Raw genomic sequence first — 24,092 nt, 5'->3', positions numbered from 1 at the left:
ATGTTGGCTCCTGAGGGAAAAGGACAAGGGTGACTCTAGGTGTTATTCTGAAATTGTGCAGGATGGCAGCGAGGAGCCAACAGGTGTGAGAGATACAATCATTTTTGGCAGCTAGGGAAAAAGACAGCGTTCCCCCAAAGCAGTGATCCCAGGTGTGATTTCTGCCCATGCCCTGTCCTCTAACCCAGGGTTTATCTTACAGAGTTGTCCTTTCTTCCGTCCTTGACATCAGGCTAGGACCACCCCCAGAGAGCTCCGTGGGGAACTTGCGTGATGAATTTTGCCTAAGCCTCAAATGGGCATCTTGCCTGGACACACTGTAGCCCCTTAAGATATTCTTCCTCTTTGATTATGTGGGAGCCCTGTGGTCACGATGACTTTGGTGGGATGCATTTGGAGCCGGCCAGAGGCACAGAGCTCAGCCATCACGGGTGTCTAGATCCCAGGGGCCTGAATTCGGCTACTCAGCCAGCTTGCCACCGGTCTTTGAGTCGGTCACTGGAGTCTGGGGAGCTGAAGGCCTGGTGTGGCAGGTGGGGAGCCCTGGATTCTAATTTTTTTTTTTGTCGGCACTGCGTGGCATTCGGGATCTTAGTTCCCCTACCAGGGATTGAACCCCGGCCCCCTGCAGCAGAAGCTCGGAGTCTTAACCACTGGACCGCCTGGGAAGTCCCCCTGGATTCTAATTCTGACACGATCTAACTCACAGTATGACTTTGGCCCTGTCCCTTCCTGGGCCCCAGTTTTCTCATCTGTAGAAGAGACAGCTTGGCTGAGATCAGGGACTGTTGACCTTTTGGACCAGATACTTCTTTGCTGCAGGGCTGTCCTGTGTTTTGTAGGATGTTCGGCAGCAGCCCTGGTCTCTACCCACTAGATGCCAGTAACACCACCTCTCACTTCTCTCCTGGCAAACAGCAATGTCTCCAGACATTGCCAAACGACTGCGGTGGGCCGAATCGTCTCTGGTTGAGAACCACGGGGTTAGATGATCTCTGAAGACCCTCCCAGTAATTACCCTCAGGACCAGGAAGACACTTTTCTCTTTCAGCCCCTGTTTTGGAGATGTTGACTGTGTGAGTACAAGGAGCCTGTGCATGGGGTCTCCAAGGGCTTACAGGGTAGGATGTGAGCTATGAGAACAGGAAAGGCTCTGGGCCCACTGGGCCTCTTGCTGAGAGCCAAGGCCAAGGTCTCTTTGCCTCCCAGGCCTTGGGTTACATAAGAAGGTAGGGGGCGGGGGAAGCAGACCTGTGGTTGGCCCAGGCACTAAGGTCAGCAGCCTTCCAGCCAGTGACTAATCATCTCTACATGCCCTAAGGACTTAGCTCCTCCATGGTCCCCTCTCCCACTGCCCTGGGAGGGGACACAGGAAGTGAATCGGCCCACCCACAGTGCAGAGGAAGGGGAAAGTGGAGCACAGCAGTGTTAGACCCAAGGGCCACACACCCTTACCCCAACCCACCCCTGGTTTTATTTTGTTTATTCCTCCCAAGTTAGTTGTTTATTAAACGCCCATGGAAGCCCCTTCTGACCTTGTTGCTTAATGGAAGGGTGAAGATTTATCTTCTCCAGGAATGGGAGGAGTTTTCAATGAATCTTGGAAGTAAATCACTGTTCTGAGGACAACAGGCTCAGAAATTTGGGGTAGTGTTAACCCAAAATGATCGGTTTGGGTTATTCATTCTTATAGTTCTCATTGAAGGAAGGGAGACTGCTCTAGACGGCAGGTTAGATGCTGAGGAAGGAGCAGGGAGTCAGAGAAGCCCCCTGCCTCAGAACCCTGCTGTCTGGGAGGACAGAGGTCAGTCTGTAATTGCAGTGCCCAGAGGAGGGTCTGGTCAGCTCCACCCAGGGTGTGAGGTAGGGAATTGGGGATGGCGCGGCGGGGGGGGCCTGCATGGGGTTTTTTGGGGAGGTAATGGTAGCGTGCAGAGGGTTTCAACGAGGAGAGCTGGGTTTGGGTTTTGGTTTTTGCCTTTTTTATTGTGGGAAAATATACATAACATACAATTTACCGTTTTAATCATTTCAAAGTATACAGTTCAGTGCCATTAAGGACATTCACATTGTTGTACAACCATCACCACCATCCAGCTCTGGAATTCTTTGCACTTTACAAAATCAAAACTCCGTACCCGTTAACTCCCCTTTCCCTCCTCCCCTCAGCCCCTGGTAACCACCATGCTTCTTTCTGTCTCTGTGAATTTGACTATTCTGGGTACCTCACCTAAGCAGAGTCTTACAACATGTGAGTTTTTGTGTCTGGCTTCTTTCACTTAACATCATGTTTAAAGGTTTATCAGTGTTGTGGTATACATCAGAATTTCCTTCCTTTTGAAGGCTGAATAATATTCCAGTGTGTGGATATCCCACATTTTGTTTATCCATCCGTCGATGGACACGGGTTGCTTCCACCTTTTGGCTGTTGTCAGTAGTGCTGCTATGAACACGGGTGTACAAATATCTGTTTGGGTCCCTGCTTTCAGTTCTTTGGGGTGTATTCCCAGAAGTGGAATTGCTGGATCATATGGAAATTCTGTGTTTCATTTTTTTTTTTAATTTTAAATTTATTTATTTATTTATGGCTGTGTTGGATCTTCGTTTCTGGGCGAGGGCTTTCTCTAGTTGCGGCAAGTGGGGGCCACTCTTCATCGCGGTGTGCGGGCCTCTCATTATCGCAGCCTCTCTTGTTGCGGAGCACAGGCTCCAGACGTGCAGGCTCAGCAATTGTGGCTCACGGGCCTAGTCGCTCCGCGGCATGTGGGATCTTCCCAGACCAGGGCTCGAACCCATGTCCCCTGAATTGACAGGCAGATTCTCAACCACTGCGCCACCAGGGAAGCCCCTGTGTTTCATTTTTTGAGGAACCACCATACCGTTGAGGAATAGGTGTTGGAACTAGATCTTAAGGATGAACATGAGCTCTCCAGGCCTCTAAGTAGAGGAGGAGGGAGGAAAGGGGGAGGGGGAGGGCGGGAGGGCAGGGGAGGAGAGAGCCTGGACTGCGGCAGGAGACAAGTGGCACGGTGGTGTTTGTGCTTGGGGCTGGAGACAGGGCCCTGGACGGGTAGAGTGTGAAGGGTTTTGGACCAGGCGAGGAACTTGGGCTCCACCCTGTAGGCAGTGAGAAGCACTGAAGGGGGTTTTAATCAGGAAGTGTTACAGGCCTATTATCATCTTAGATGGACAGAGCTGGGAGTGATGTCACAGATGGTCTGGGAGGGAAAGAGGCTTAAGGCAAGAACCAAGTGGGAGAAAACTGGGTAACGCTGGAGCCTCGTGGTTGGGGCGGGTGGAGGGAGCAGGTCTGGGGGGTGGGTGCGCTGCACAGGGTGCCCAGGTTTGTGTTTTGGCGCTGGGTGAGTGGTGGTGAGGCTGCCGATAAGCTTATGGTAGGAGCAGCCGGTTTGACAAGATGATGAGGGCATATCCGTTGGCTTGAAGGGGCCATGGAGCCACCTGGGTAGAGACAGGATTTGAGGGCTGTGCAAAGCTGGGCAGAGCTAGGTGCCGTGGAATAGGGGGAGAAGCTGGTCCAGGGCAGGGAAAGGACCGCCATCGGATGGCACAGAGGACCCAGCGGAGTTGGAGGCCAGGACACAGGGAGGCCTCTGCTCAGTACCGCTCAGTCCCTGCCCTGTGTATTTCATATCGATCCGCACATTTTCACTGCCAAGCTCAAGGCTCTGAGCTTGAGGCTGGGCATGGGAGGTGGCGATACAGAGATAAACCCAAGCCAGTGACTTTAATTCATTTATTCATCCCATAAAGCTTAGAAAATGGAACTTGGCCAATACCTTTGCACAGTTAAATATTGACACAATTGGGATAGGTGCTATGCAGGAGAAATGGAGCATGTTATGAAAGTGTGTCAGGGGACATGCTTAATCTAGGGCAGGGTTTCTCACATCGGCACTCTTGACGTTCTGGATCAGGTAATTCTTTGTCGTGGGGTCTGTCCTGTGTGTTGCAGGATGTTTAGTAGCTTCCCTGGCCTCCACCCATGCGATGCTAGTAAGTAACCACACACACCCCATCCCCAGTTGTGATCAACAAAAATGTCTCTAGACATCATTGCCAAATGTCCCCTGGGAGGCAAAGTCACCCTCAGTTGAGAGCCATTTGCCTAGGGGCCAGGAGAGACTTCTTGAGAAAATGATGGTAATCTGAGTTCTAGAAGTTAGATAAGAATCAAGATAAAGCAGGGGTGGGGAGTGGAGGGGAATATTCGGGGCACAGGTAACTGTGTGCAGAGGTCCTAAGGTGGGAAGGAGTGAGGAGGCTGGGGGAGCCGATGAGGAAGGCTTCCGTTAGGTGGGCAGTGGTGGGGGCAGGGAAGAGCGGATGGATTCAGGGATACTCAGGAGGGAACACAGGCAAGGGAGCCTCCTGGGTATGGAGGATGAAAGTGGCTGGAAGCTGGCAAGTTACATTTTGGGCCTGTTGGGTGAGTGATACCTGGGAGTCATCCAGGTGGGGCCCTGTGCTCAAAAGAGGGGTCCGGCTGGAGATGCACATTTGGGAGTGACATGCATGTAAATGATGAGCTTAGCCTTGGGTAGACCAGATGGCCCAGGGGGAGTGTGTGGACCAAGAAGAGAAGAGCAGAGAGGAGGGCATAGAAGTGAGCTCCAGGGGTGCCAGCATTCAGAGACGGAGCGTTGGGAGGTGTCCCAGAGAGGGAGCAGGGAACCCGGGCGGCCCAGTGCTGGAGGAGTCCGAGGATGCTGAAGGATGGGGGCCTGTCCTTCGGTGAAGTCTCTGGAGCTTTCAGGCAAGATGAGAACTGGGAAGTGGCGGCTGGATTTAGAGTCCGGTGGCTGCCACGGGAGAGGTCAGCTTGGGGTCGCTGAGGAAGGGGCAGGAGGGGAGGGAGGGGGCTGGTAGATAGCTTTTCCAAACCTGTGTCAGCAGAAGGTGAGGAGAGAACATGGAAATCAGAAGGGAAGTGCTTTAGGGAGGGTTTTGTTTTATTTGTTTAGTTTAATCTTGCTTGTTTTGCCCCCATCCTCCCTTTTTTTTTTCTTAGAAAATAAAAGTACATGGTTCAGAATTCAAAAATTGTGAAGATTTTGCTGTGAAAAAGTCTCCACCCCCATCTCCCTTGGCCTCCCAGTGCCCTCCCCTCCTCAGAGGCAACTTTACCAGTTTCTTAACATATTCTTCCAGAGATATTTCATGCACAGATCAGTAAATGCGTATGTGGTCTTTCCCTCCACATGGTAGCAACACTCTATGCATTCTTCTACCCCTGATTTGGTCTTTTTCCACTTAGCTCTCTTGAGAAGCTTCCAGGTCAGTACATGGAGAGCTTCTTCATTCTCCTTTACAGCTATATGATGTTCCATGATATGGATGGCACGTAATTTATTTAACAAATCTCCTGTTTGGGGACATCACAGTGTCTCACTGAATCTCCTTGTGCTTTAGTCATTTTGCAGTGTTGGTGGGTGCATGTGGGGAAACGTCTCAGAAATGAAATTGGTGAGTCGGATGGTTTGTATTTTGAAAGATATCAGCAGGTTGCTCTCCATAGAATTTATAAGAATGTACACTCCTACCAGTAGTGTGCAAGGACACTCATTTTTCTACACCCTCCGAAATAGAGTGTTACCAACTTACTGATGTTTGCCAATCTGGAAGACAGGTTTTTTTTTGTTTGTTTTATTTATTTATTTATTTATTTTTGGCTGTGTTGGGTCTTCGTTGCTGCGCACAGGCTTTCTTTAGTTGCGGCGAGCGGGGGCTACTCTTTGTTGTGGTGCGCAGGCTTCTCATTGCGGTGGCTTCTCTTGTTGCAGATCATGGGCTCTAGGCGCGCAGGCTTAAGTAGTTGTGGCACGTGGGCTCAGTAGTTGTGGCTCATGGGCTCTAGAGCGCAGGCTCAGTAGTTGCGGCGCACAGACTTAGTTGCTCCGCGGCATGTGGGATCTTGCCCGACCAGGAATCGAACCCGTGTCCCCTGCATCGGCAGGCGGATTCTTAACCACTGCGCCACCCAGGGAGGTCCCAAAGATAGTTTCTTGATGTAGTTTTAATTTGCATTTTTCTTGCTCTGAGTAAGGTTGAACATGTTTTCATAGATATAAGAACCATGTGTATTTCCATTTCTATGAACTGTCTATTCATATGTTTTGCCCATTTTCTATGAGGTTATTGGCCCTTTTCTCATTGAATTAGAGGTGATCTTTGTGTATTAGGGGAAACTAGTCTTTTGTTGGGAATGTAAATTACAAGCATTTCCCCCCCCCAGTTAATCAAGGAAGTTTTTTGTTTTGTTTTTTTTTGCTGTTGCTGCTATGTTTTCAGAATTATGAACGCTGATGGGAGAGATTTGCCAGGGTGTGGGGTTCCCTGGCTCAGGGGTCCCTGAGGAAGCATTGGAGTGGGTTCCAGATTGAGAGCAGGATGGGAAACACCTCTGCTGTGTAACAGGCAGAAGGGCAGGTGGGAGGACGGTGCCGGTGCCAGGGGGTTGGTGGCAGCGAGTTTCGAGAGCAAGGGCAGATAGCTGGGTTCGTCCAGGCATGGGATTGTGTTAACAAGTTATCAGAAAGTTAGAGGGCAGGAGAACTTCTGTATTAGCGAGAGAGTGATCGGATTCATGAACGCTGACACCAGAGCAAGAGGAGGGGAAGTGAGTGGATGGGTGTCCTGTGTTTTCTTAGATAGCGTGCTTGTCTGTTTGGCACGCAGTAATCACCAGGCCAGGCTAACGGCCAACGTGGTGACATTTCCCCTGCGATCAGACCCCATACTCTGAAGCCCCTGCTTATCTCACTCTGTCACAAGTCAATATTTCCCCTGCCCTAAACCAATCCAGTGCCAGGTACCAGACAACTAGGGACAGCCCCGATGCCGCACAGGCCACTGGAACTGTTCAGACCAGCCAATCCCAAGCTGCTTTGCCATGCCTTTCCCATTGGAAACCCCAACAGAGGCTCTGGCCTTAGGCCTTCCCCTTGCTCCTGCTTCTGCCTCTTGACCAAAGCCTAGTGTTTCCCTTGTGGTCCTGTGTGCTGTGCTGTGTCCCCTTCTCTCGGGAAATGTAAGTAATACGTTCTTCTTTCAACGTCATTAGCCTCACCGTGTGCCATTCAGACACCTCCGTAAATTAAAATCCTATGGGTACAGTTAAGACAAGAGGGACCCTTGGACGGGACAGAGTGTGAGGGTGAGTAAACTGCAGGTCCCAGTGGGGCTCCAGAGCTGTCACCGTGTGAGTGGTTAAATAAGCAGGCTCTCAGGGTGGACTTCCTGGAGGAGGTGGCTGGAGATGAGGAGAGGCCTCGTGGTGGGAAGGGCAGGAGCACAGACTGGGAGGCACAGGGAACTGTGTGTGGGGGGCCAGGGGGGCGGGGGGCCGGGGTGATCAGAACTGGGAGGCTGGAGGAAAATATGCAAAGAGGAGGTGCATCTGACCGTGTACGGGGAAGGAGGGAGCCGTGGGGTCAAAGATGCAGGCTGGGTCCTGTGGATGCTTCTTGAAGACAGTTTTTAAATTCCCAGTGTTAACTCCCTTTGTGAGTTCAGGGTGGGGCTGTGGAGCTGCAGATGGTGAAGGACCTGGAAATGACATGGGTCTAACCCAGCTCTGGCTTTTTGATGTCACGTTAACGAAACCCTATCCCTGGATGAACTCAGCTATCTGCCTTCACTCCCGCAGCTTGCCCCCTCCCACCCCTGTCTGCCTGTGCCACCGCAGAGGTGTTCCCCTCCTGTCTCAAGTATCCCCACCATTTGGTGCTTTCTGCCTCCCCCATGAAAGCTCCCTCCTCCCTCCAGGAGCCTCCCTCCTCCAGGATCGGATGCTCATCCCTGGCAGCTGATTCTTCTAGTGGCATTGGATTTGAGAGAAGAATTCTTGAAGATCAAAACATGGAGAATAGAGCAGTAATGGTAGAACGGTCGGTATTGGAGCTGGGGGCCCTGGTCCACACTGCCTCAAATCACACAGAATCTGTGTGTGTGTGTGTGTGTGTGTGTGCGTGTGCGTGTGCTGGGGGAGGATTTGCCTGTTCTAGTAATGCTGGTCTACCTCCCAGTCTTGTGTGCTCTAAGTCAATAAATCCACTGGAAATTCACAAACACATGCACACTTGGCAATCACTCACGCTACTTTGCGATTTTTTTTTTTTTTTTTTTTTTATTAATTAATTTTATTTATATTTATTTTTTGGCTGTGTTGGGTCTTCATTTCTGTGCGAGGGCTTTCTCCAGTTGCGGCGAGCGGGGGCCACTCCTCATCGCGGTGCGCGGGCCTCTCGCTGTCACGGCCTCTCCGGTAGCGGAGCACAGGCTCCAGACGCGCAGACTCAGCAGTTGTGGCGCACGGGCCCAGTTGCTCTGCGGCATGTGGGATCCCCCCAGACCAGGGCTCGAACCCATGTCCCCTGCATTGGCAGGCAGACTCCCAACCACTGCGCCACCAGGGAAGCCCGCGATTTTTCTTTTATTGTTGCCTCTGGAGTTATTTACCTTTTTGAGAGTGGAATTTGTGGGGAAATAACCTCACATTCAACTAGTGTTTACCTAGTTCCCCTGAACTCTGAACTGGGCTGGGCGTTGTGGGTCTTGCAAGTTCGTTGTGTTTGTTCTGCTTGCCCGGCAAAGGCACGGTGTCCCCTTCTCCAATATGCTCTATCGCCCCAGATACCAGTGCAGAGAATGAAGGGAAACCATCTGGGCTGTGGTTGGCAGAGATGACTTCTAGAAGGAGGAAGAGCTCAAGCAGACAGTGGGTCTCCTCGAAGGGGAAGGAGGCAGCAGGAGCCCGGTGAGGCCAGGTGAGGCCAGGTGTCCCCGGGGAGGTGGAGCATCAGGCCCCCTGGGGCGCAGGAGGACGGGTGATGGCTGCCCTGGGGGCGACAGGTGAGCCCCTGGGAAGGGATGGGGCAGGAGACGGGACAGGAGACGGGACTGGGCGGGGAGGAGGAGAGCCCCTTTGCGCTCTGTCAACAGTGTCGCAGCCTCTCTGCCGGGAGGGGAGCCCTGGGGGGCTGCGTGCGGGCTGGATGCACTGTGACCTTGCACTTCTGGGAGGGACGGTGAGGCTTTGAAAATGCTTCCAGCTGGGCGGTTCTTGTCCCCTCAAGCATCCTTCAGTGGCCCTCAGGGCAGGAAACAAGTGTTTTCCCAGATTAGGACCCAGTAATGCTTCTCGCTGGGGGTCCTTTCTTGGTGGAGCTGGGGAGCAGCAGCTTTGAGAAGGGCGCCAATAGTGGAGGGGGGGGGGTGTCCGTTTCTGAAATATGGGACGTCAGTGGTTTATTTCTCAGATGCTTTTGGTACACATCCTCTCTAGAACCTGACCGATGCTTTAAGAAAAGTTGTGATTTAAAAAAGCAATTGTGTGAAGGATGACGAAACATCTGGCTTAAGCTTGAGGCGGGGCGGGGCGGGGGGTGGGATTCGGGAAGAAGGGAAAGTGGCTGTTGCCCTCCTCCCTCCCCACTCTTGGTCTGGTTTGGTTTAATCTTCACCGTCCTCCCAGGGACAGTTACTCCGAGTTCAGCGGGTACCCAGCTGCTAGAATGTTGCTTCTAGGTTGTCCCTTAGCAAGGCTGGGGGCTTCTGGACTTACCCTAGGACCACCTCGCTGGGTGACCCTGAGCAGGCCTCCTAACATCTCTGGGCCCCGGTTTAACACCTGGCTTCTCTTCTGAAAGCATCAGTTTTGTCCTCTAGGTACCTTGTAGGCTCTTTCTAATGATCAAGTCTTTGCTTACCACCCTTCAGATTTCCATCAGGGCCTGAAAGAACATAAGGGGAGTCTGAGGAAGTGAAGTCCAGTGGTCAGGCTCTCACGGGCAGCGGGCCAGGGAGGGAGGGGAAGGGAAAGGGATGCAGCCTCTGCCCGGGCCTCCACCCCACCGACCTGGGTGTGCTGTGAATACCCCTCCTTGTTCGAAGGCCTCAGATTTGACTTTCAAAGGGAAAACGCCTGTCCTGATAAAGTGGGCCTTGTTCCATGCAAGTCAGCTTTGTTCGGGCTCCCGGGCTCAGTTCGTGTGTCCCGCCAGTGTGAGGAGGACAGAGTCTGGGCAGGGTCTCTGTGGGGCTAGATGATCCCTGCTTTGGGAGAGCCAAAGGGTTTCACACACTTGGTGGTGCCCAGCTGTGCCTTCGCGCTGTTCCCCTAGCGCCTCCTGGTACTGGCAGGTATCACCACCTCCGCTTTCTCACCCTGGGATGTGGAAACTGAGGCACAGAAGGTCACGCAGCTCATGCGGGGTCACCCGGGCCACCCAGGGCAGCTCAGTCAGACTTGACCAGGTCTTCTGACTCCTTGTCCAGTGCTCTCTTCCCACAAACTGTTTATGATGGACACTACACAGCTGGGTTCTCTGCCCCTTCGTTTCACCCCTCATGCTCGGATTTATCCCCCTAAAGTGCCAACTGCCACCAGTTAGCGTGGAAATGAATTCACTTTGTGCAGGAAGGAAGATCAGGGACTCGGCATGAAAAGTAAGAGGGAGAAAAAATTCCTCCGATAATTTCCGCTACTCCCCATGACACCTCTCCTCTCCCCAAAGTATCAGCATGTTCCTCAGGCCCTTCTTTAAAGGCCCAAAGAAATGAATCTCTAATGGTAAAATTTCTAGCCTCACAGTATGGAGGTGGCCCTTGACTCAGACTGCAGAGGTGACCATTTTGCCACCTCCTTGTGTAGATGCCAGTGCAGTCTGACATTCCTGGGCCAAGAAATAAAGGGACCTATCTCCAGGCGTGTTTCCACCTTGATGGTACTTCCTGCTTCCCAGGGCTCTGTGGGACACTGTGGGGACGTGATTGGGAGAGGTGTTTTAATCATGGAAATGATTTTTTCCTTTCTCACTTTTCATACAGAGGCCCAGCTTTCCATGCCTGGGCAGAGTGAATCACTGCCCACAGAAACCAGCGACAGTTGGGGCTTTGAGGGGCAGGAAGGGATGGCCAGGGACGGCTGCAGCCAAGTCCGCACCCACTGTCGCCTGCTTGCTGATCCCACGCTGCTGCCTCTGGTGGGCCCTCTCGGGTTCTGGGCCGGCCTCCGGGCAGGGGTGCCAGGCCAGCCTGGAGCCTCAGAGGTGGTCTGGCAGCAGAGGCTCCGGCAGGGCAGGGTTAACTGTTTACAACTTCCCGAGCTCTGGCTTCTCCTTCTTGGGGGCTGATTTGAAGGCACCTATTATTCCCATTCTTCATGGGGTTTTGAATAATGCATTTTTCCTCAGCCCTTAAACAAAAAGCCTGTGCTTAATAATACTAGAGTAATGACCTTGTGTCACACTTCAGCCACTGGGGCTCTTAATCCACCGCTGCATTCAAATATTGTGAAATGTGTTGCCTCTGACATTGGTTAACAGGAAAAATACCGTGCCAGCGAGGAGGAAGGAGGATCTGTTTTGCGGTCTACCTTGTAGCCTGCGGCAGCCCAGCAGAAGAACGTCCTCTGTCATAACAATGTCGTACGGGCAGGTGACTTTCTGCACGCCTGCTGTGCACCAGGGCTTTACACATGGGCTCTTGTTAATGCTCGAGACAGACCAATGGCGTAGTCACTCTGGGGATTATAAAAGCACCCACCCGGAGGCAGATTGTGAAAATTCAGCGGGGTGTAAAATGCCCATAAGGGTCTTGGAATAGACCAAGTGCTCAGAAATTGGGATTTCAAATCAATGCCATCATCGCCATTTACAGAGGAGGAAAGTGAGGCCTAGAGAGACCTCAGCACTCAAAGCCAGGTGCACCTGACTCCAGGGCCCAGACTCACTCATCACCGATGGGAATAATTGTATATTACAGAGCTGCGCCCGCACCCCCCACCCCACCGTCTGAACTCCTCATTGGCTATGGGGCCACTTGTAAAGTCATGTGGGCCCTGTGTCCTTCCCCTTCCCCCTCTGGGCCCCATGTCCTTCTCTGACCCCCAATGTCCTCTAGTCTCCGCTGAAGGTCGGGGCACATGCCCGTCCCCTGCCCGGTCCATGTGACCTCCTTCCTCCTGCCAGTTCACACCTCCCGGGCTCCTTGGCTGCCCCAGACCATTTCCCCCTTGCTTGCGGGGGGTGTTCTTTGGGTAATAATTACATGAAATGGCTCACTTGCCAGTTAGATCAGTAAATAATTCCCCCCAGTCCTAGTGGGTGAAGCTCAGAGTTAATGATTGCCAGGAAAGCTTCTCAGGATGCAGATCATCTGAGGAGGTCATGCTGAGCTTGATGGCTGGGAGGAGGGGTGCACCCAGGGGCTCCTGTGCCCCCCTCCCTGCCCCCTGCCGTCCTCCCATCTCTCGTGTCTGAATTCAGCACCAGCAGGCCTCCCTGTTCGCAGCCAGCCCATTTCCCCGCGCGGGGTCTTTGCTCTAAAGCTCGTCTCCTTTCCCCTCCTCTCTGCCGGAGCAAGTACTACCCCTCATTTGGGGTCCACTTCTAGCGCTGCCTCCCCCCAGGGGCCTTCACTGACTGTCCTGACATCCTTGCTCTCGGCCCCTTCTCTGGGCTCCTCGGGGCCATCGGGCAGGTCTTTTCTGAGTGCTCCCCACCATGTCAGGGGCAGTGCTTGGTTCCGGGGACCCAGCAGTGGGCAAAGTGGGGTTGGACATGCTCCCGGAGTACCCACACAGCTTGAGGTGCGGCAGGGAGGCCTCGAGGACCTGGGGGCAGTGGGCAGGTGAGGGGCACTGGAGCCTGATGAAGTGGGGCTCGGGCAAGGATGAGGTGGAACTTTCCAGGCAGACACGGAGTGAGGGCAGAGGCATCTCGAAGCCGAGGGGGTGGTGTGTACTAAGTACAAAGGCATGATCTGGTGGCTGGATGGGTGATGCCTCACCTGCGGATGTGTGGCATTCGAGGCACCTAGGAATTGCCCAGGTGGGTGTGTCCAGGAGGCTGGTGGTCCCTTGGAGAAGTCTGTTTCCCTCCCTCCTGTCGCTCTCTCATGGTTTCACTACTGGACACGTCTGGTTTCTCAGAAAGAAGGGATTCTCTGTGCGGGCGGCCGTGCTTTCCTATCCCCTGCTCACCAGGGACCTGGGGTTGCAGCACCTGCTCACCAAGCGATGTGGATTCAAACTGAACTCCTTCAGTGCACAGTGGATTCTGGGCCACGTGAAGGTGACCGATCCCAGGAGCTCAGGGCAGTTGCTTCCCCCCTGGGCCATGCGCGGGAATCCCCACCGGCACTTGATACTGGGGATGATTCCCAGGCTCCCGCACTGGGGATTCGGATTGAAAAAGCGTGAGGTGGACTCACCCAGTAGGTTCTGCGTTCACGGCCCCTGGGTTATTTGGATGCACGGTTGGGTTTGGGACTTACTGCTAGAGTGCTTTTCCAGGCGCCTGCCTCTATCCCTAACTTCCCCCCCTCCCCAGAGTCAGCACCCCAGACCCCACATGGACAGTTTCCGGGTGGGGAGCTCAGTGCCCATAGAGCGGCCCTTCCGCATTGGGGGACAGTGCCTCTGTGGCTTGAGCTGACGCCTGCCTCCCAGAAGCTCCCATCTGGGGGGGGGGCGGGGGTGTCTTGGTTCTGCATGGCCTCCTCCAGGCTTCCAGGGCTGCTTCCCCAGGATGTGGGAAGGCGTTCACCCTTGCCCGGAGCCCTCACTGGGTCTCCCTGCCTTCCTTCCTCCTGTGGTCTGGGCTCACAGGCTCACAGTCTCACAGGCTGACAGCTTTGTCTCAGACTTTAAGTTTCTGATCAGATTAGCATCTTGAGAGGAAGGTGGAGATAGGATCGTGCCTTCCCCAGCAGCCTGACATTTCCTGTTGGGGGGAGGGGAACGCCCACAGTCAGGGCCTGGTTCACCTTCCATCAACCTGGCAGGGACTCACCCTTTCCCAACCTTGGGGGAGGGAACTGCCTGCTGCACCCACCCTGGAGGCCAACAGGCTGTGTAGCCTAGGCACCCTGGTCCTGATTCTCCAGGGCTCAGTGGAGGACCAGCTCAGCTCTCGCCTTGGCCTAGAATCTTAGTGGCCTCACCCTGGCTGTGCTGTAGAGTCACCTGGGCTCCTGCTTCGCTCCCTGATCTTCTGAGGCCTCAGTTAACTGAGTAGTGGGTCCAGGCATCAGTATGTTTTCAAACTCCCTAGGAAAATAGTACTTTATATTCTTTATCATATCACTTTTTGTAAGTGTTGAATATATTCCTGTTTATTTTTCTATGTTGTTTTGTAGCCTTAAGAAGTGTTTCAAACATATCTGAATGTATAAAATAAGAGTAAGTGTCCTACATGGTGTGATACTGCATTATATATAAAACTGTGTGTATATATTAAATTTTGTCTCTTGAAAAAAAACCCAAAAAACTCCCTGGGTAGTTTTAAAGTGCATCCAGAGTTGAGAACCACTGGGCTAGGTGCCCAGCACCCCCCTGTCCAGCTCCTACAATGTGTGGAAATAGTTTCACTGGAGTAAAACAACCAGGGCCGTCTTATTATGTATATCACCTAATACTAAAGTACGTCTTTGTATTTTTTTTTTGTTGTTGTTGTTGGAAGATTTTTAATCACAGTTTCAATTTCATTACTTGTGATTGGTCTGTTCATATTTTCTTTTTCTTCCTGGTTCAGTCTTGGAAGGTTATACCTTTCGAAGAATTTGTCCATTTCTTCCAGGTTGTCCATTTTATTGGCATACAGTTGCTTGTAGTAGTCTCTTAGCATGCTTTGTATTTCTGTGGTGTCTGTTGTAACTTCTCCTTTTTCATTTCTAATTTTATTGATTTGAGTCCTCTCCCTCTTTTTCTTGATGAGTCTGGCTAGTAGTTTATCAATTTTGTTTATCTTCTCAAAGAACCAGCTTTTAGTTTTATTGATCTTTGCTATTGTCTTCTTTGTTTCTATTTCATTTATTTCTGCTCTGATCTGTATGATTTCTTCCCTTCTGCTAACTTTGGGTTTTGTTTGTTCTTCTTTCTCTAGTTCCTTTAGGTGTAAGGTTAGATTGTTTACTTGAGATTTTTCTTGTTTCTTGATATAGGCTTGTATAGCTATAAACTTCCCTCTTAGAACTGCTTTTGCTGCATCCCATAGGTTTTGGATCGTCGTGTTTTCATTGTCATTTGTCTCTAGATATTTTTTGATTTCCTCTTTGATTTCTTCAGTGATCTCTTGGTTATTTAGTAACGTATTGTTTAGCCTCCACATGTTTGTGTTTTTTACGTGTTTTTCCCTGTAATTCATTTCTAATCTCATAGCATTGTGGTCAGAAAAGATACTTGATATGATTTCAGTTTTCTTAAATTTACTGAGGCTTGATTTGTGACCCTAGATGTGATCTATCCTGGAGAATGTTCTGTGCGCACTTGAGAAGAAAGTGTAATCTGCTGTTTTTGGATGGAATGTCCTATAAATATCAATTAAATCTATCTGGTCTATTGTGTCATTTAAAGCTTCTGTTTCCTTGTTTATTTTCATTTTGGATGATCTGTCCATTGGTGTAAGTGAGGTGTTAAAGTTCCCCACTATTACTGTGCTACTGTTGATTTCCTCTTTTATAGCTGTTAGCAGTTGCCTTATGTATTTAGGTGCTCCTATGTTGGGTGCATATATATTTACAATTGTTATATCTTCTTCTTGGATTGATCCCTTGATCATTATGTAGTGTCCTTCCTTGTCTCTTGTAACATTCTTTAAAGTCTATTTTATCTGATCTGAGTATAGCTACTCCAGCTTTCTTTTGATTTCTATTTGCATGGAATATCTTTTTCCATCCCCTCACTTTCAGTCTGTATGTGTCCCTAGGTCTGAAGTGGGTCTCTTGTAGACAGCATATATATGGGTCTTGTTTTTGTATCCATTCAGCAAGCCTGTGTCTTTTGATTGGAGCATTTAATCCATTCACGTTTAAGGTAATTATCAATATGTATGTTCCTATGATCATTTTCTTAATTGTTTTGGGTTTGTTTTTGTAGGTCCTTTTCTTCTCTTGTGTTTCCCACTTAGAGAAGTTCCTTTAGCATTTGTTGTAGAGCTGGTTTGGTGGTGCTGAATTCTCTTAGCTTTTGCTTGTCTGTAAAGCTTTTGATTTCTCCATCGAATCTGAATGAGATCCTTGCCGGGTAGAGTAATCTTGGTTGTAGGTTCTTCCCTTTCATCACTTTAAGTATATCATGCCACTCCCTTCTGGCTTGTAGAGTTTCTGCTGAGAAATCAGCTGTTAACCTTCTGGGAGTTCCCTTGTATGTTATTTTTCATTTTTCCCTTGCTGCTTTCAATAATTTTTCTTTGTCTTTAATTTTTGCCAATTTGATTACTATGTGTCTCGGCGTGTTTCTCCTTGGGTTTATCCTGTATGGGACTTGCTGCGCCTCCTGGACTTGGGTGGCTATTTCCTTTCCCATGTTAGGGAAGTTTTCGACTATAATCTCTTCAGATATTTTCTCTGGTCCTTTCTCTCTCTCTTCTCCTTCTGGGACCCCTATAATGCAAATGTTGTTGCGTTTAATGTTGTCCCAGAGGTCTCTTAGGCTCTCTTCATTTCTTTTCATTCTTTTTTCTTTATTCTGTTCTGTGGCAGTGAATTCCACCATTCTGTCTTCCAGGTCACTTATCCGTTCTTCTGCCTCAGTTATTCTGCTATTGATTCCTTCTAGTGTAGTTTTCATTTCAGTTATTGTATTGTTCATCCCTGTTTGTTTGTTCTTTAATTATTCTAGGTCTTTGTTAAACATTTCTTGCATCTTCTTGATATTTGCCTCCATTGTTTTTCCGAGGTCCTGGATCATCTTCACTATCATTATTCTGAATTCTTTTTCTGGGAGGTTGCCTATCTCCACTTCATTTAGTTGTTTTTCTGGGGTTTTATCTTGTTCCTTCATCTGGTACATAGCCCTCTGCCTTTTCATCTTGTCTATCTTTCTGTGAATGTGGTTTTTGTTCCACAGGCTGCAGGATTGTAGTTCTTCTTGCTTCTGCTGTCTGCCCTCTGGTGGATGAGGCTCCGTCTTTGTATTTTATAAGAAGGTATTTAAAAATTTAAATCAGTAAAAGTAAGTATTTAATAATTTTAAAGACAAAAAATGTGTAACATTTTGGAACCTCAAGTAAATGTAAACTTATAAAAACAGACCTTGTAATTCTGGTCTATATTAGCAGATAAACAAAAATGAAGTATTCAAAACATTGAAATCTACACACTTCAAAAACATAAAATCTGGGGCTTCCCTGGTGGCGCAGTGGTTAAGAATCCGCCTGCCAATGCAGGAGACATGGGTTTGAGCCCTGGTCCGGGAAGATCCCACATGCTGTGGAGCAACTAAATCTGTGCACCACAACTACTGAGCCTGCGCTGTAGAGCCCGTGAGCCACAACTACTGAGCTCGTGTGCCTAGAGCCCACGCTCCCAACAAGAGAAGCCACCACAATGGCTTGCACACCACAATGAAGAGTAGCCCCCGCTTGCCGCAACCAGAGAAAAGCCCGCGTGCAGCAACGGAGACCCAACGCAGCCAAAGATAAAAATAAAAATAAATTTATAAAAAAAAAAAAAAGATCTTAAAAAAGGGTGGATATATGTATACGTATGACCGATTCACTTTGCTGTACAGCAAGAAACTAACACAACATTGTAAAGCAACTATACTCTAATAAATTTAATAAAAACAAAACAAAACAAACTCCAAAGCATAAAATCTAGTCATGAAAAATGGAAGATGAATTATTTGATCCCTTTTAGAGGAGAATCTTAAAATCAAAGTTGGCAGTATAATTATGTCACAAGTATTTTTTTTCTGTAACATTTTCTAGAAAAAGATTTCCCTGACTCTACCCTAGTTGGGGAATGGTAAGAAGATATATTTGTGAGATATCTTCGAACATTTTCCACTGACAAGGCCTTTTGGCTTTTTTTTCTGGGACTGCAGTCTTTTATTTATAAGGAGCAAAGTTTTTGTTTCTAAAGCATTTCCAGTTTGTCCTTAAGTTCTTTAGTTTTACCTTATTCAGATGGAGATTTTTTTTTTTAAATAAATTTATTTATTTATTTATTTATTTATTTATGGCTGTGTTGGGTCTTCGTTTCTGTGCAAGGGCTTTCTCCAGTTGCGGCGAGCGGGGGCCACTCTTCATCGCGGTGTGCGGGCCTCTCACTGCTGCGGCCCCTCCCGTTGCGGAGCACAGGCTCCAGACGCGCAGGCTCAGTAGTTGTGGCTCACGGGCCTAGTCGCTCTGCGGCATGTGGGATCCTCCCGGACCGGGGCACGAACCCGTGTCCCCTGCATTGGCAGGCGGATTCCCAACCACTGCGCCACCAGGGAAGCCCCAGATGGAGATTCTGATGCAACACTTCCTGTGTCAGTTTCAAAACTGTCATGTTGATATTTCACACGTTAGGAAAGTCTGTGAATAGAGTAATAATTATTCTTGCAACAGCATTTTGCTTTGTCTACTGCCGTGCAATGTCTGAAAAGGACTTAAGACATGTTTCACATTTCAGCGTTTTTGTTTTTTGGGTTTTTTTTTTTACATTGTGATTGTCTTCTTTTAAGAACATACCAAAATTGAGAGATTAGTATAATGAATTTCCATGCCTGGCCTCAACAATTATCAACTCATGGCCAACCTTGTTTCACCTATACCCCTACCCATACACCCTGCTCCTGCCAGATTCTTTTGAAGCCGATTCAAGACATATCTCATCTCTTCTGTGACTACTTCGGTATACATCTCTAAGTGAAAAGGGCCCTTTAAAAAAATGTAACCATCATCCTATTACTATATCTTACAAATTGATCATTTCTTGTTATCATAAAAAATCCCATGTTCAGATTTTCCTAGTTGTCTCATACATTTTTTTCACAGTTGGTTTGAGATTTCAGATCTTAAAAATTCTGAAATACAGCAGAAACTAACACAACATTGTAAAGCAATTATACTCCAATAAAGATGTTTAAAAAAAAATTCTGAAATAAAAATTTTAGACCAAGCAGAAGAGGCCATTTTGGCATGGAAGTGCAGGATTCACCAACAGAACCTGTAACCACTGGGTGGAAGTTTCTAGACAAGTGGGCCAGACCCTATCTCTAGGTTTCAGAGTGCAGTGGACGGCAGAATTGTTCAGTCATTCAGTAAACATGTGTTCATTCCACAGTGACGCCGGGCCCAGTCCTGGGCTGGGCACCTCGGACAGAGCAGTGAACTAGACAGACTGGGCCAGTCTTGAGGGGAGCCAGAGCTCATTTCACTGTGAGGTTTGCAAAGAGGATGATATAGACCCTTGCAGGTGGTATTGAGCGTAGCCTGGAGCAATGGGTAGAATTCCGTCAAGAAGAGAGCATGGAGGGAGCGGTGTCTCTCCCCGAGTAATCAGCAAGGGCAAAAGCATGGAAGTGTGAAAGCCCGGTGCGTGCGAGGGCAGTGATGGGTGGTGGGCGTCGGGGGTGTCTCAAGGCTGGGGACGGGTGAGGCTACTGCGGGCTCGAGGATATGCCTTATAAGGAGCGGGGGCCTCTGGGGCCTTCCAGAAGGGACCCCACAGTTTTGTGGTAGGAGCCTAAGGTGTGGACCGCAAGTCTGGGAGCCTTGCAGGAACTCTGAGGAGTTACTTGGAGTTCCTGGCCCTTCGCGGGGCGGGGCCTCCACGAGACTGGAGCCCCTCCCCTGGGGGCGGCCTGTGTCTGCCTGGACCTCCACGTGCCTCCAGGGCGAGCACGGTGCCTGCACGCAGAACGGGCTCACTGTGTGTCTACTACTGATGGCCTTCCGGCGCTCCCAATGCAGGGCACCCCTGTCCCCCTCCCCCTTCACCATGGCCGGCACAGAGGGAGACCCCTAAGGCCTTCGGCTTGGGGAAAGGCGGTGGCTTTTCCAAAACGTGACAGCTATTTGGCTTTGGAACCTGGGCCCCAGCGACCCTGAATGGGGGACTGCAAGGCCAGCATTGCCCCAGGGCCAGAAGGCAGGCCGGGGGCGCGTGGAGGAAGGCTTGAGACGAGAGCTTCTCATGAGGAAATGCCAATATTTGCAACCCCTGGCCTGGCTCGCATAGCTAGTTTATCCAAGACTGGCCAACGGTTGGAGGACTCATTCATTTATTTCCTTTTAATAGCATTGGCGCTTTGGTTAAAAAAAAAAGAATGAATTAACAAATACATAAATAAACAGTAATGCACATGCTCATTGTGGGCAAACTCTAATGTTATAGAAAAGTAGAAGCGAGAGAATAAAGCAAATCCCAAGAGGTAAACCCTACCGTCTAGAGAGAACAACTGTGAACACTTTGCGGAATCCTTTCAAACACTTTTCTGTCCATAAATACAAGCACTTAAATGGAACACAGTTTTATATCGATGGCATTACAAGATTTATGCTGTTCCATAACCTGCTTTTTTCATTTAATAGCATGTCATGACACCGTTTCCTGTCCATAACCACAGATCTGTAACATTCTTATAGCCCACAGTACAATTTTACATGGATGTACCATAACTTACCCAGCCAGCTCTCTATTGCCAGAAATTTGGATTGTTTCCAGTTTTTCTCTACAACGTGCTAAAGAGTATCATTCAGCTTTTTTTTAGATGTACAATAATTGCCTAGCAGTAAATATCTAGAATAGCTGGGATAGCTGGAACAAAGGAAAGATTCCTTTCACGCTGCACAGGAGGTCACCATGGCAACCCCGCCCCACGTGTGGTGCACCCATTAGCCTAAGCTCCAGCCAGGGAGGTGGGTCAGAGACAAGGGGAAACAATCCATTTTCAAGCAGAATTATAAACCAACGCAGAAGCAGCATGAAGGAGCATTAATGCAGAACTGAGATGGTTTAGGATGCAGTAGTGTTCTCTGGTAGACACCATGGCTTTTCATTCTCACAAGAGCCATCAATACTTTTATTATCCTCATTTAGCTGATAAGAGAATTCAGATTGAAGAGGTTAAGTAGTCTGCCCGAGGGCACACAGTAAATGATGGAGCCCGGGTTTGAAAGCGGCCTGCATCCACTCCTCATAATCCTCCTTACCTGACCTAGTGTCGCCAGCCACCCTCCCTTCCCTTACCATCCCTGAGACTTCCAGTCCTGACTCCCCAGCCCTCCACTGCGTTCATTCCCACCGCCTCAGACGGGGTCCGCACTGAGCCTTCATCTGGGCTCTTCCCAGGCTCCCCCCGCCACCTGCCACTCCACACCCTATGCCACCTCCACACTGAACTATGGACAGCTCTTCCTTCCTCCGTGTCTTGGCTTCTGCTGCACCCTCAGCTTAGAATACTCGCTCCTCCGTGGCTGCTGGGCTCCTGTTTATTCTTTTTTTTTTTTTTAATAAATTTATTTATTTTTTATTTTTATTTTTGGCTGCATTGGGTCTTTGTTGCTGTGCGCGGGCTTTCTCTGGTTGTGGCGAGCGGGGGTTACTCTTTGTCGCGGTGCGCGGGCTTCTCATTGCGGTGGCTTCTCTTGTGGCGGAGCATGGGCTCTAGGCACGCAGTCTTCAGTAGTTGTGGCTCGTGGGTTCAGTAGTTGTGGCTCGTGGGTTCAGTGGTTGTGGCACGCGAGCTCTAGAGCACAGGCTCAGTAGTTGTGGTTCGTGGGCTCTAGAGCACAGGCTCAGTAGTTGTGGCGCACGGGCTTAGTTGCTCCGCGGCACGTGGGATCTTCCTGGACCAGGGCTCGAACCCGTGTCCCCTACGTTGGCAGGCGGATTCTTAACCACTGCACCACCAGGGAAGCCCTCCTGTTTGTTCTTCAAGGCTTAGCTCAAGCTTCGTTTCTTCAAGAGGTCTTTCCTGACTCCCTAATGTGATGTCTCTCCTCTGTGTTCCCCTGGAAGCATCTGGTTCTAACTACAGTTTGACCATCAGATGTACTCCGTGTCAGTTGTCAGTGCCGAGCTCCTAAAATGTGAGCTCTTAAGGGGTGGAATCATCATATTTGTTTCTCCATCCCCACATCCTACCGTAGCCTTGGACACAGAGTGGGTATTCAGTAAATGTATGCTGAGTGAATGAGTAAATAACCAAGCATCTTCCCGTTCACTCTCCATTTCTGCTTCCAGCCCCAGGGACTACTTTAACCCAAGCAGATTGGATGAGCACCCTGCCCACCAGGAGCCGCTCCCTGCTTCCCCACCTCTCACCTGGCTGGTTCCCCAATGTTGCCTGAAAGCAGCTGGCCCCAAGCTCCATCCTCTTAAGCCCCAGTCACCTCTTTTCCTACCCTTGCCTTGCCAGGGAAACTGAGGTACTGGGCGAATCCTTTATATCACCGCCCCTGCCCCACCTCCCCATCCCAACTTTGTTAGTTTTGCCCCATCAGTCCTAGGAACCCTTTTCTCATTCCTTGGGCTCCTCTGTCTGTGGCTCCTCTCCTTGAGAAACCTCAAGTGCTTTGAAAGTCACCTGTCTCTGCCTCCTAAATTGATATGTAGCCTCGACTTCTCCTCCAAAATATGGTCACATTTTTAAATTGCAATCTATACGAATCCAACTTGACTGAAAACTGCCCTGGTCTTCCTCCCTCCCTTCATGGGTGTCACCATTTCCCAGCCCTTGGGACATGATGCTCTGAGACCCCTGTGATCAGAAACCTGACCCTTATCACCAGGTCTCCAAACGCAGAGCTCCCGGCCAGGCCTGGTTGGCACATGGGGGCTACCGTGAACCTCAGAGGCTTCCCTCGCTTTCCCCACGGGAAGGGACAGCCAGCTGCTGCCATGGGCGAATTTGACCCAGGGCTGTAGATCTTTAGATTTGTCAAGAGAAACTGGAGTCCAGGTTTTTACGTGAGGTCCCTTGAGTTTTTAATGTTGGCCTAGGTTTTTTTTTTCCTTAATAGACTTTTTTTTTTTAGTCCCGTTTTAGGTTTTTAGAAAAACTGTGCAGAAAGTAAAGGGTTCCCAGTGCCCCTTCCCTCCCCCCACAGTTTCTCCTATTATTAATATCTTGCGATAGTGTGGAACATCTGTTACAAGTGATGAACCATATTGACACATGACTGTTAACTAATGTTAGGGTTCACTCTTTGTGTTGTATATTCTACGGGCCTTCACAAGTGCATGCTGTCATGTATCCATCACGGCAGTGTCATGCCATTTAAGTCTGCTTTCCATACTCTCCTCCCACTACGCCCCTCCTTTGCATTGTCTCTACCCAGCCCTTTACGCAGGTCTTCTCACCTCTCTGGACTCCTTGGAGCTCCCTATCCCTGGTCATGGACAGTTTCCTGTCCCTCTCACCTCTCCATCAGACTGTAAGTTCCTTGAGGCCCTCAGAGAAGGCTAAGAAGTCTAGAAGGCTGAGTCTCCCCAGTGCCTGGGGCAGGGGCTTGAATGCTTTGGGGACTCACTATAGCCTGTGTCAATGCTTGCTTATGGGCCGGGTCTGGGGCTTCCAGGGAAAATGCTTTGGGTGCAGTTGACGACAGGGAGAGGGCAGGGGGCAAGCAACGGAGACCCGGGCAAATCTCAAGTTTCAGTGGCTGCACGGAGGGGAAGGAGAAGAGATGTCCCAGTAAGTCCAGTTTTAAAGAGGGGAACGTTGAGAACAAACACAGCTCTGGGTGGTGGGATGTTTGAATCCTTAGCAGGAGTGAGCGGAGGTCTCCAGGGAGCAGGGAAGGAGGTGCCCCCAGAGAATGCCCCCCTGCTCCCCGCACCTGTCCCTTCCCCTCCCGCCCAAGCAGCTGCCTCCTGTGGGAAAATGGGTGAGCAAGCAAGTATGGGAAAACAGATCAAAAACACCTCCCTAGTGAAGCTGACCTTCCCCCCACCCCTCGCCCCTAGCCCCCATGGCAACACTGGGGTCCCTCCTACTGGCACCCGCCCAACTCTGCCCCCAGTTAGGCAGAAGAGGACACACACCTCCCACTCTGCTGACGGAGCCCGAAGCAGTGACTTGCTGTTCCTGTAACATGCCTCTGGGCCTTTGCACGAGCTGTTCCTCCTGCCAGCTGTGCCTTCTCCAAACTGACGGATCCTCTCTGACCTCTTACGCCCCAAACAAATGTCACCTCCTCTGTAAAGTTGACCCTAACCTTCTCCTCAAGCCTGACAGCACCCCACCCTCCCCCAGATGCTTCCACAGAGCTGTTTCCATCATCCACGTAGCATCTAACCCACTGGGTCACTGGTTTGTGCGCCTCCCTTGTTCTGTGTGTGCCTCCCACAAG

General features: G+C 49.9%; 1 protein-coding gene across 7 annotated transcripts in view; it reads left to right on the top strand.

Annotated features, from left to right (window-relative positions):
* Positions 1-24,092, top strand: part of PAQR5 (progestin and adipoQ receptor family member 5) — an 87,521-nt gene that overhangs the window by 5,490 nt on the left and 57,939 nt on the right. The window contains exon 2 of one of the 7 annotated variants that reach the window (XM_061180137.1): positions 7,789-7,910. The exons of 3 other annotated variants lie outside the window; for them this stretch is intronic. The gene's annotated coding sequence lies outside the window, so the exon portion shown is untranslated. 3 more of the 7 variants (XM_061180139.1, XM_061180136.1, XM_061180138.1) reach the window with 3 other exon arrangements.

Source organism: Eubalaena glacialis, chromosome 2, assembly GCF_028564815.1.
Source record: "Eubalaena glacialis isolate mEubGla1 chromosome 2, mEubGla1.1.hap2.+ XY, whole genome shotgun sequence".
NCBI lineage: Eukaryota > Metazoa > Chordata > Mammalia > Artiodactyla > Balaenidae > Eubalaena > Eubalaena glacialis.
This window is presented reverse-complemented; position numbering and strand designations above follow the sequence as displayed.